Here is a 12,715-nt window from a genome sequence, read left to right on the forward strand (position 1 = left end):
CTCATAGGCTGCTGCTTCACACTCCTTCAGATCTTGTGCTTATGAAATTTGTGAATAATTGTGACCCACTCCTTTGTTTTCTTATCTATTACTCAAATTCATTTTCTCTGCCTCATTCCTTGTTTGATAAGATGTTGTTTGGGTATCAGTACTGGCGATGAAGACTGTGAGATGTATTGGTAATAAAGTTTCCATGAGCAACAGGTGATCTGAAGGCAGATTGTGCTTCATTATCAAACTGCCAGAAGAGAAAGTTAAGAAAAGGACCCAGAGATAAGACAGGAATGAGCTTTTCCTTTGACCAGAGTCAGCACGGCAGGGGAAACAACATTCAAGAGAGCATACGTGGCCCCACTGTGCCTGTCAGTATGTTAACAGGTGTCCTACTCTACTGGAAAGAGAGAAAATGCTTTGGGTGATTACTGTAGTTTGTACTACAATCCAAAATTCTTGTACCATTAGGTGATATGTGCATTTCTCTTTCTACTTGTAGTACACTCACTTTTAATCTAGTCCTGCTTTTATACATTTTTCTAAGACAATACCAAGCATGAAACAATGTTTAACTGCTGTTGCATCCACTGTTACTTCTGCACCAGAAAACCTTTCCTTTTCACGGTGTCCAAGTTTCTACACAGCTCTGTTTTCAGAATAAGAGTGCAAAAATAGTTCTGGAATCTCATCTTCTGCCCCTTCCAATCATTCTAGTACCAGTCTGATTTCAGAAGGATATTAAATAAGGAGATACATCTCCCTGCCAAAGCAACCATTTGGAGTATTTGAATGGGATACTTCAACAGAACAATTTTATTAACAATAGACCATGAAGCCAACCCTGACTTTGCTTATGAGCTTAAAAGCTTCTTAAGATGTTAAAAGCTAAAACATGATGGCTGCATCTCATTGCATATGTTAATCTCAGAAAGTACACTTCCTTTCATGTAACTTTTAAAACCTGAAGACTGCTGATCAGTTTCTCTAATGACAATTATATATCACATTGCCATAGTGAATGCCCATAAGAAGTAACCATTTAAATCTGGTCAAGCATTACTACCTTTATACTTCTTTTGTCTAATCCCTAAATTCTCAAAAATCCTCTATTGTTCCTTCCCAGTCTGAAATTATCCTACAGTATTTTATGGATAATCTTGATATACTGATTATGAGAAGACCAGTATCCTCTCCCCAAATAGAAAAAATATGTGTCAGCAGGACACATAGCACATTTGTTTTACGATCAGTTTTGTTATTAAATTAAGTAAAAAGTATTAAATATACAGGCTCAAAGAAGAATATATGGTGTTTTCATTATTAATTGAGAGGAAGTGATCATGTATATCCCATTTTAAGATTTTCAGGAAAAATGTATTACCTTACAGTTACAGAGACACTACTTGCCTTTCACTACTCCACGAATTTCCAGAGAATATAAAGTGGACTATGACAATAAGACAAAAATGTAGTGCAGATCTGTGGTATTTTTTTTAAGAATCCACCTACCCAAATTGAATATGATTTAAAGGTCAGAACAACATGGGCTGTTGAAAAAAAATTCTTCAAGATATTTCAGACAAACACAACCAGAAATAAAACATCTGAAGAGCCCAAAAGATGAAAGGTTTCTCCAATAATTGCAGGGTTAAGTGTTTTGAATGACTGAAGGAGAAAAGGGTCTTATGAGACTAAGGTAAAAAGTTTGATGAAGACAGATCACAATAGTCAAAACCTGGGAAGAAGTAGTTTTTGGTCTAGAATTCCCTAAAGAACACTAAATGGACTACAAATACAAGAATTTACACTAGAAAGCAGCATACATGAAAAAAAAAACAAAAACTTACAACTCCTTTCTCAACATATATACCTTCCCTCAGCTTATTTGATTTTATTGGGAAAAAATACTTTTATTACTGTTTGATCCACTGGTCTAAGAGTTCTGAAGCTGCCTGTAGATGCTCTACCCTGCTGTGTACAACTGAATTAAATACATAAACCCAGTCAGCTTAAATCTGTCAAAAAATGCTTCTAGAAACAGGCTGTGCATGCAAGGACAGCAGATGGAAAAAGCTTTCAACTGTAATGAAATAATTTACGCCCAAATCATTCATTCCAGTCAGTCAGTTCTGCAACATCATTTTTCATAAGACACTTCAAGATGGACTCAGCCTACAAAGTAGTTTAGAAATGAATTATTGTAGGTTTAAATGGCCCTTTAAAAATGCAGATTCTTCCTTTCTCATATACACATGTCATCTACAGGCATTCTCTGTTCTGCTGAAATTCTGCCATCAGGCTGTTATTGGAGGACAGATACAAATGTCGATTGTCCTCTAGATGGATAGGACATGACAAATTTTGTTTTGATCTGCCTTGGGGCACAGGAGATTTCAGTTCTTGTCTTAAAAGGATGCAATGCAAAAGTCTCAATGTGAAATAAATTGGAATAATTACAATAACTGTCTAATTATACATGGCACGAAATAAACCTCAATTTCAGTAGAGTTCAAAAAAATCTAATGAGGTCTGATGTTTACACCTATCTCCTGGCTCCAAACCAAGTTAATGTTCTTATGAAATCTGATTGGCTCTGGCAGGATCAAAATATCTGGTATTATAGCAATACAAACCTTGAAAATAAAGTTTTACAACACAGTATTGTAATCCATATTCATGTTAAAAGCAAAAAGTTTATCTGACTTTACTATCTTTTTCTACTGCTTGTACTTTTTTTCTATATTTTAAAGATTTGGTTTCATTCCCTCAGCAATGTTAATACACAAGGATGCCTTACTTCATTGGCAAGTGGAGAAGTGTGCCACAGAGTGAAATAAATAATTTCATTGACTTAGGGAAAGTATAAAACCCAGAAATCTCAGTATTGCTCAGCAGTATGGTTTGATGCACCTGTACTCATCATCTGCACCTAACTAACTAGAGTTGTTGTATCAGCCATCAATAATATTCTGGTGGAGAAGGATAGAAGAAGCAGTTATATTCCCTCTTCCACATAAACACCATAATTCTATCTGGTGCTCGAAATACAGGACAAACCAAAAGCAGATGAAATCCTAGTGCTGTTAATCCCATATCAGTTGGGACTTAGATCTCTAGAACATACCACATCCAAAAGAGTAGAACTATCTTCCAGAACAGCATAATCTGTTTTGTAAATTAATCTCAGGTTGATCACAAGTCCTGCACATATGAAGTCTTACTTGTTTTTTAGATTTGGATATTTCAATTTCTGCTCAGAGGAAATCAGTAGGGTGCATTCCAGGTGAATGGAGATGAATATTTCCTATTACCTTACTGTATTCTCAATGGAAAAAGGTAGGCAGGTACCTTAGACTGGACTATTCTCTGGTGGTACCTAAGTTACAGGTCACACAGCGGACATTTGATTTCTGTAGCCTGGAACTCCATTTGTAGATCTCAGACTTGTTTATTTCTTTTCAAATCTGTTCAAGGGATCCATGCAGCTGCATTAGGGAAGATCAGATAATCTTTCCTCCCTTTGCTGGGGCCAGTCATTTCAAACTGGAAAGGAACCAGGCCCTAAACTGACTAATCTAGACACCACCCTACTATAGTATTACACAGGAAGTCCTGGAAGAAGGAATTCCTGTCTTTGGTTCACAGGAGAGGCTCAAGGCCCTTGTCTGGGAGGAAAGTTCCACAATTCTGATCAACTTGCCAAGACTCAGCATAAGCAATGTCATGTCAAGAATAAGCATATGCATATGGAAATGGGAAAATCTGTCTGGAAAAAAACTAGGCAAGTCAGATTTTATGCAAAAATATGAGGAAAAGGTTAAGGTTAATCCTCAGCCTCCCATCGGCTGCCAATTCCCCTCTCTCTGTTAGAAGAAATCACTTCTTTAGGATTCAATTTCAGAGTTTAGTACAGGGATTCAAACTTCATCTAGGTATTGATGCCACTGCAGAAATGAATCAGAAGGAAAATTGTGCTTCTGCGTAGTTATGGTGACCCATTGGCAGATGTATGTGGATAAACTTTGGGGAGATTATCTATAATAACACAAACACTTTCTTTTGCCAGCCTAATCTTTCTCACTAGATCCTCACCCCTGTCTCATAGCCAGTAGTGAACTAATATATAAACCCCAGAAAGGAGTACTGACATTACCCTATCATTGCAAAGTCAAATATTAGTGTAGGCTGTTGGAAGTACAGCCTGAACAGGGGCTGAGTGTCATGAGTGTCCAAAATAATTTTCAAGGGAAAATGTGCTGTAATCCCACAAAGCTGATTGAGAGTTGAATTTTGCACAGAAGTTAATTTTGCAGAGAAACCAGAGAAAAATCAAGCAGAAGTCAGACTTTTGCACTCAGAATGGATTTTTTTAAATGGTGTAAACTTTTACGCCTTGGAAATCATATGTACTGTTGTCACTCTTTGTCAGCTATAGTTTTGGTCTTGTAGATTTGGTTGTTCATACTATCAGGAGATTGGTTTGGGAAACTCTGTACATAATATAGACATTTAAAGAGAACTGGGGAATATATGAATATATGATATATGAAAGCTACAGGATATATGAATATATGATATATGAAAGCTACAGGAGGCTTCATTCTTGACCAAACAGGTCCACACAGAATTTTAAGACTGGTGAACACTGTTTTATAAACAAAGTGAGCACACTGAAGATACACTACAAATTGAATTAGTATCTTTTCCTGTTTGTCATATTAACTAAAACACAGACTTAAATTTACACCAGAAATCTTTATAGACACTTGGCAGAAAAATAGTACAAAACCCAGAGAGAGTCAGAATAATTGTCTTATATAATACAATGAAATACATTGGTCATGATTCAGAAGACATGATAGAAGACTGTACTCCATGTTATTTCAATATATTTAGGATAAAATAAGAAGCAGACAGAATAGTACTTCTCAGTGAGGATAATTTTACTGTTTCAGACATTAAATGATCTGTAGAGGCAACAATAACATTTTCATAACTGTGAATGAAATTTCACTGCTATACAGTTGGAACTAAACCATAGTTTTCTGAACACAGTGATCTCCATGGATTATTTCTTCCAAATGACTACTGTGTATTAGCCAAACAAGACTTCTTCAAACACTACATTTTATATCAGTGTGTGCATGTTTGTACAGATGAGTGTCTGCGTGTGTAATTTAGATTTTTTTACAATAGTCTCATCTGAAGAAAAAACTCATTAATAGTACAGAACATCTTACAAATGAATAGGTATTGTTCTTTTCTGACTAACAGCTGCTTTCAGTTTAAGTAGTTTACTATAGCTAAAAGCTCTGACAATCCAGATACTTTTTGTTATCAAGGTTTATCTCAACCTGCTAAAGTCTAGATAAGGGCTTGCCAGTTTTCCTTCTTCAAAGGAGACAAGAGTAATTGGAACTATAAACTGTCCCATTCATCATTAAAATGCACATTTTTATAGGACCACAGAAAGCATCTGTATCTTTACTAAGACAGGGCATGCATTAGACAGATTTAAAATGAGACTGCTCAATACAGCAGATCACTTGTCTGACATTTACAGATGTTAATATGCAGACACTCATTTCAGGAGAGGAGAAAATAGCACACACTTAATCAGAAGATTATTTCACAGAGTGGGGTCCTCCTTCTGATTTGCTTTTTGCTTTAGCTAAAGCCAAGGGCCCTTAGTCCCTCACCAGTCATTCAGTACCTTCCATGATTAGGCCCTGCAGTTTCTCTCACTTGTGCCTTGGCATAAAGAGTTTTGTACAGCTAGATCCAAGACCTGCACAGTTCTGAAGATTATTATAAACACTATATCTTGGCCAAGTCTACCAATTTTTCATTTCCACAGTCCATTAACAAAAAGTGGAAACTACCAAGTGACTAATAGCCCTGGTTTGTACCAGATGTACATACTTCCTAATGGTCAATTTGGTGGAATCTTCACTTCCTTTTTAATAGTTTGCAAATTCGTAGAAGAGTGAAACAGTTTTAAAGTGAGTTAAGATTACTCCTACAGGCTGCCATTACCATCAGAATTTATAAATTCTGCAGGTTTTGTTGGAGAATGAGTAAAGAAAAAAATTGCTTCCTTTCTCTTGTGCTCAATAGTACTAAAATGACTCACTGCTTTTTTCCACTGGAACACTGTTAAGAAGGTTGTCTGATAAGATGCCCATTGGTTTTGCCAGCAAAAGATATTTTAGCGTTCTCAAAAGAAGATTTTTGTTAACAAATCATTGACAGGTAAACGTATGGCACTTCTAACAAAACTAGGGTTTTCTGACAAGCTTTCTCCATTCAAATGTTCTCTCTGTGTATTCTACAAATAGTGGGGTTTACATGATATGTGAGGAGTAAGCACAGTAAGCAAAATTACTTTTTCCATGAGAATGAATAAAAAAGAACCAGCTGCACAGATATTTTGATGATTTCATATATGCATGCTTAGATGAGCTTCCCAAGGAAACAGGATCACAGGATCGCATAATGGTTGAGATTGTAAGGGACTTTGGGAGTTCATCTTGTCAGCTCCTCCTCTCAAAGCAGTGTCACCTACAGCTGGTTGCTCAAAATCCTGCCCAGGTGACTTTTGAGTATCTTCAAGGGTGCAAGCTCCATAACACCTCTGGGCAACAAATGTGTGGGGGTTTTTCTTATCTTCAAATGTAATTCCCTTTATTTCAGTTTGTGCCCATTGCCTCTTGTCCCACCACTCAAAAGTCTCTGCTTCCATCTTCTTTACATTCTCCCATACTCACTCATAAGATTCTCTGTGGCCCATTTCTACCCCAGGTTGCACAGTCCCAGCTCCCTCAGCTTCTTCTCATATGTGAGATGCTCCAAGACCTGACGTGTTTGTGTTCCTACAGTACTAGAGGTTGATCTGCTTTGCTGTGATGGTGCATTGCTGGCTTGTTGTCAACACCCCACTGTTCAGGTATCTGCTGGTCTGTCTTTCTCTAACAACTTTTGAATCTTCTGATCAAATTCACTTAAGGAAGAGCAGGAGTCTCCAAAACAATTCAGTTTCAGCACACACAGGTCTCTGGACCGCTCTCATAACTGCTCCCTGTGGTACAGTGAGACAGATTTGGTATTACCACATAGAAAGATATTTGAGGGAGACACATACACAGGAAATCAAACTTCTTTATTTCCTTTGTCAGCAGAACATCATCTTGTTTATTGCAATTACATGGGTTACAGGCATACTGTAGCCACGCTCGCCAAGTCACTCAAGTCTACAATTCAACAATATACGAAAACAGACTCTAAAATCAGTAGACTCCTGGAAAGTTTAAATAATACTAGGAAACTGCTCCTAAGTTATTCTGTAATCAATATTATTGCTTACACCAGATAATCCTAATGAGCCCAAAAGAAAACTGTGTTTTTTTCTGTAGGATTCTGACAGTCTGTTATAAAACTGTGTGTACCTCTCCTTATATTAGATGTCCTTCTAGATAGCTTTGTAATCAGTTTTTTTAAAAATGTGTTTTGCCAGTCTCTTAACCTCTTTATGACGGGAATCTGTTTTGTTTGCGTTTTTGCTTTTATCTTTTATACTATTTGCCTGCATGAATGTGGTTTGACTTTTTCCTTTTCTAGCCCCCAAATGTTACATAATCGGAGACCAAACTTTTTAACAGTCTTTGATACTCTAATCTGAGCCTTCAAATAGATTTTATATTTGAAAAATCTTGTAAAAAGAGAGGCCCTTTCATTGTTCTGCAATTACTTTATACATGTACAAGGCCCTACATGTGCCTGGCACTTCATACATCTAAAATCTTGGGAGTGGTTTGTTCAAGGATGCTAAAAAAAATGGTGCTGAATTTCCTCTCTTCAAAGAGCTGTTGCATGGTGGAACTGAATGAATTTTAAAACTCATTTTAAGATCTGGCAATATGAACAACATTGGCATATAGTTTTTCAGCAAGATGAAATATGCATGTGGAAGAATAAAGAAAAAAACTAAGATACTTGCAGTCTAATCCATTTAGCAATCTGTCTCTAATTTTAATGATGTATTTGTCATTTTATTACTCACGAAATGTCATTTATATGAAACTGTCACTATGATATTAGAGAGGAACAGCTTGTGTTAAACTGTATAACATCTTTGCCAACTTTCAATGTTAGTTGCATTCTACCTCTTTAAAATTTCCCTTACGCTTTCAATTCAGCTTGGATATATTACTTCAAGTACCAAACTTTTGTACATAATGGCTGTAAAAAATGTGTGCATTTCATCTTCGGGTGGATACAGCTACCATCATGTTTAGTTAATTCAACAATACGGAAATTATTCTGAAAATCACTGTGCAAAAATAGCCTGATGTGAAATCAAAAATCTACAAGATCCTGAAATATCTACCATAATTTTTAACATTAATACCAAATAGATGGGTCTGTAGTCACTTTCAAAGAGAAAGAATAAAAAATATAAAATAAAGCAAGTCATAGCACATTTCCTTCTCTTTTAAAGATGCTTTAAAATCATTACCTTCATGCCTGGCAATCTCTAAGCTGGAGAAAGGGTAGATTTCTTTTTTTTTCTCCCCATATATTTATACCAGCAACTGTAATATGCAGTTCATTCCAGTTAAATGCAAAACAATCACATCTAGTCAATAAATATCAAATTTGTAAAATTTTCTTCAGGAAATATAGACAAACACAAAGGCAAAACTTATTGTGTTTTTACACACATAAGGGATTTTGGGGTCCTTATGTTCAGGTCTGCTGCCTTCGAAAACTGTGCCAGTTTTCTCGTGTTTCTCATGCTCTAGCCAAAATTTTTGATGTAAGTAGCTAGGAGTAACTAAAACCTTACAAATCTTAGAAGCATGGATTCACCTATGTCTTCTTTTGTAAATGGAAAGCAAATATCTGCTAATTACCTTTCTACGGTCTCGTGCAGACTCAGGAGAAACCAACAGCATCTTGTAGAGCACTTTGAAGCATTACTCAGACCTGCAGTGTCGTTGAGCTCAACACTGATATCCAACTGTAGCACATCAGACCTAAGCACGATTTATCTCAAACATTGAGTATTGCTACGGGGAAGGTGTGATTGGAGGACAGGGTCCCATGGAGGTGGGGCAGTGCTGTTCTGAGCCAATTTCCTGCTCCTCCTCGAGACTCATGCTCGGTCCCCTCTCACCCCCAGCTCACTTCCTGGGGAAGGGCTGGCTGTGCATGTGTGCACAAAACATGTGAAAAGTCTAATTTACATGAGAGGTATGCGCCAGGTTAGCTATAAAAGGGAGCAGATCGGGCCCCCTTGCTCTCTTTTTCTCTCTCTTTTCTCTGGCTCTCTTTCTCTTTTTCCTCTCTTTGGCTTTCTTTGTTCTCACAACCCCGACTCCTGACTGTCCATGCAGCAGGACCGATATGGGATCTAAGGACTGGTGATATTCTTTGTTTTCTTCCCTTGCCTTGCCTGGGCAAAGCACAGCTGGCACACTCTACCCCATACCTCATAGTGGACTTCATTGTGGGAGTGGGGAGATTGTGGCTGGGCGTTGTGGCTTCTTAGCCAGCACTCTGGAATATTGGTGTGTTGTGGCTTGTGAGCCAGCAACTTTTGAAGAGTTTATTGTGGCAGCTGAGAACTTACTGAAGTGTATTTAATTAAGGGCCTGTTGCCCCCACTCTTGTGGAAGTGTGTTGTAAGAATTTAGGGGCTGGTTAAATAACATCTTTTCAATCTAAAGAGTGGGTTGATTGCTGGGGTCATGGCAACTGAGTAATAAAGCATAAGGGTTCTCTGACACGTGTCCGGCGTCTTTGTTCAGCCTGATGAGAACTTATAATGAACATCACACCCCCTACCAGTGGGTTGTGACACCAACAAAGGAAGTGTTTTTATTAGAATTAGTTTAAATTATGCCTGAGTTAAGAATAAAGATATCTGTAAAAGGGGAACATTTCTAAAATGAAGCTTTCTATTTAGTAAGGTATAAGCAACTTGTTTTCCCCTCACACTTTTTAATGAGCAGTCTTTGATTTCCATTTTGAAACAAAGTCTGTGCCTCAGAAGTTAATAATTTTTAGTTGAAACAAATGAATTTGAAAAGTTAAATTACTGAATAGGGGAAGGATATGGAGGTTGTTTCATATTAAACAGAATTATCCAGGTTCACACTCCACAGGCACAAGACCTTGACTACAGCAGAAAGGAGCATCAGGAGTTTTCTTCTTGATTTTGTAACAAGAAATGACATAATAATAATGAAAAAAAGCTATTACAATCATTAGAAAATAAAGAATCCATGTTATCATGGTGCTGGGAGGACTGGTGGTTCCCTGGGCCAGGGTTCAGGTGTGTCAGGGTCTCCCTGGAGTAGTAGGGCAGGCAGCAGGGCAGACAGGGCAATCCTAGCCCTGGTGCTTGGGAATAAGTCTGATATTGGGATGGGCCAAGACAGGTGGTGATAGTGTCCTACAGCCTCCCTGGGGCAAGGACTGACAGTTCTAGGGACTGGAGTGGTATCCTGGGCTATGGGCAGGACAGGGAGAGCCCCAGGAACAGGCAGGGACATTAAGGCCCCTGAGTGCACTCGGGATCTCAACAGACAGTCAAAGATAAAGCGACTCTTGGCAAGCGAGAGGCAGAGACAAGGACTGAATACAAATCAAATTCTAGTTTAGTGATTAAAAGAAATAAATTCTTAATACTGATAAAATTGATACATATATTGATCACAAATAACTATTTAAGAACTTATTCTTTCTCTAGAGAGGAGCATATCCTCAAGTTCTTCCATGTGAATCCTCACGTGTCATCAACATTTGGTTTTAATGCACAAATCTTTCACGCTAATCTCAAAGCAATTGCCTTGTTTGTAGAAATGTGGAATTGAGCTTCACTAAATGCCTTAGCATAACTTCTTGAATATAATTCAATTGGCTTGATCAAATAATTCACATGACTTAGCTATTTGTAGTACATTTTTTCAAGAGTACTTTTCAAGTCTTTTTAAATCTTCAGAATTCCTTCTGAGGATGGACATGAGTCTAATGTATAGAAAACAAGTTTGGAAAGTCAAGATCTGATGCTTTTACCCATGTACAGCTATACTTTTATTCTCTAATGTAATCATAAAGGGGTGTTGACCCTGCCACATGTGAATGTTTTGGTCTTCATTCTGATCATAGATGAAGCACGTATCAGATACAGTTATCATCATGTTATAAATATATCTCTAATTCAATCACATAAATGTCAGGCCTGGTATACAATCTGTCATTTGTAATTCTGAATCCTAAGAGATGTGTCTAGACAAGTAATATAGATGCTGCAGAGATATAAAATCTAAATTCAGCTCCAGAGCACAGGCCAGTTATAGGTGCTCCCCACAGACTCTGAAGTAATTGGAATGGATGCCATTAAAATGCAACCATATTAAAATGTTCTCTGCATTACCTTTCAACTACACGAAGACATGTAATAAGGCATCTAATAAGACCCTAAAGACTAAACCACACCACCATATCTATTTTCACAGGAGTCACACAAACTCTGGTTAAAGAAGAAGTAAATTTCAATGTGTTTCTCCAATATAGTTTCCATTGTTGAGTCTTTAAGTGTCATTTTAAGCTGTTATTTTGAAAAGAGAAGAGGAATTAAAGGGAGCCACTAACATTTTTAATGTCAGTTTTAGAAGTCTTTTTTATGTTTATAGTGTTCCTGTCTTAGGCACTGTATAAACAAGTCCCATCCCTAATTGGAATCCTTGCCCACATTCAGCCAAAGTCACAAAACTTTATAAATTCACTGGATTATTTGCATCTTCAAAGGCAGGCACTTGTCAGTGGGTCTTAAGTTTATACTTGAAGTTAAACATATGTTTAATTATGGCCCCAAGTGAGGACCTAAGTGCTTTGTTACAGCATAATCTATTAATGTTCCTATTAGGGTGCTAAATAAGTCATAAATGACAGTTTAGCTATTCTTGCTGAATTTCTATAGAGTACATTCAGTGTTTAGGAATAATGTCTATGCAAGAGATTCTTTCTCAGCACTTTGAACATTATGATAGAGTTTGGAAAGCATACAAAACCACAGCAAAACATGATGTGATATGTGGTGGTAACACGTACAGATTCATCTCTTGCTACAGATATGATGGTTCCTGCTGTGGATTTTTAAAACTGGGCAAAACCTATTGTGTTGTTAATCTGGTTCAACTATCTTGCACACTATAAATTGACTGCTTCCTCTCATGTAATCTCCCTAAAAACAGTTATGTTAAGATTTACATCAAAGATATTTATCTAATTAGGATAAATATCCATCTTTAGGAAAAAAATCCATTTTATTCTTGCATTCTTCCAGCTACCAAAGCTTTACCCAACTATCAGTCTCTAGGAAAGACATCTTAATTTTTTAGTTATCTTCGTGGTTTGACAGACTGCAGTGCATCTGCCCAGACAGAAGAATTAATCAAATGAAATATCTTTGACAAAATTTGCCATCTGGTTTTGACTGCTACGTGGCAGTGGAAAAGCTCTGTAAATACATTAATTGAAGACATTTATGGCAGCTCTGTATCATCAGAGCTACGTAGCAATAACAAAATCCAGTGCTGAGCAGGACCTTGGAATATTTCAGACTACTTTTATCCTTCACATCATCATGAAACTGTTTCTTACAGAGATCCTAACTACAGAGATCACATTAAGTTTCAGATTGGTAGTAGTGTCC

The sequence above is a fragment of the Pseudopipra pipra genome, chromosome 5 (assembly GCF_036250125.1).
Source record: "Pseudopipra pipra isolate bDixPip1 chromosome 5, bDixPip1.hap1, whole genome shotgun sequence".
NCBI lineage: Eukaryota > Metazoa > Chordata > Aves > Passeriformes > Pipridae > Pseudopipra > Pseudopipra pipra.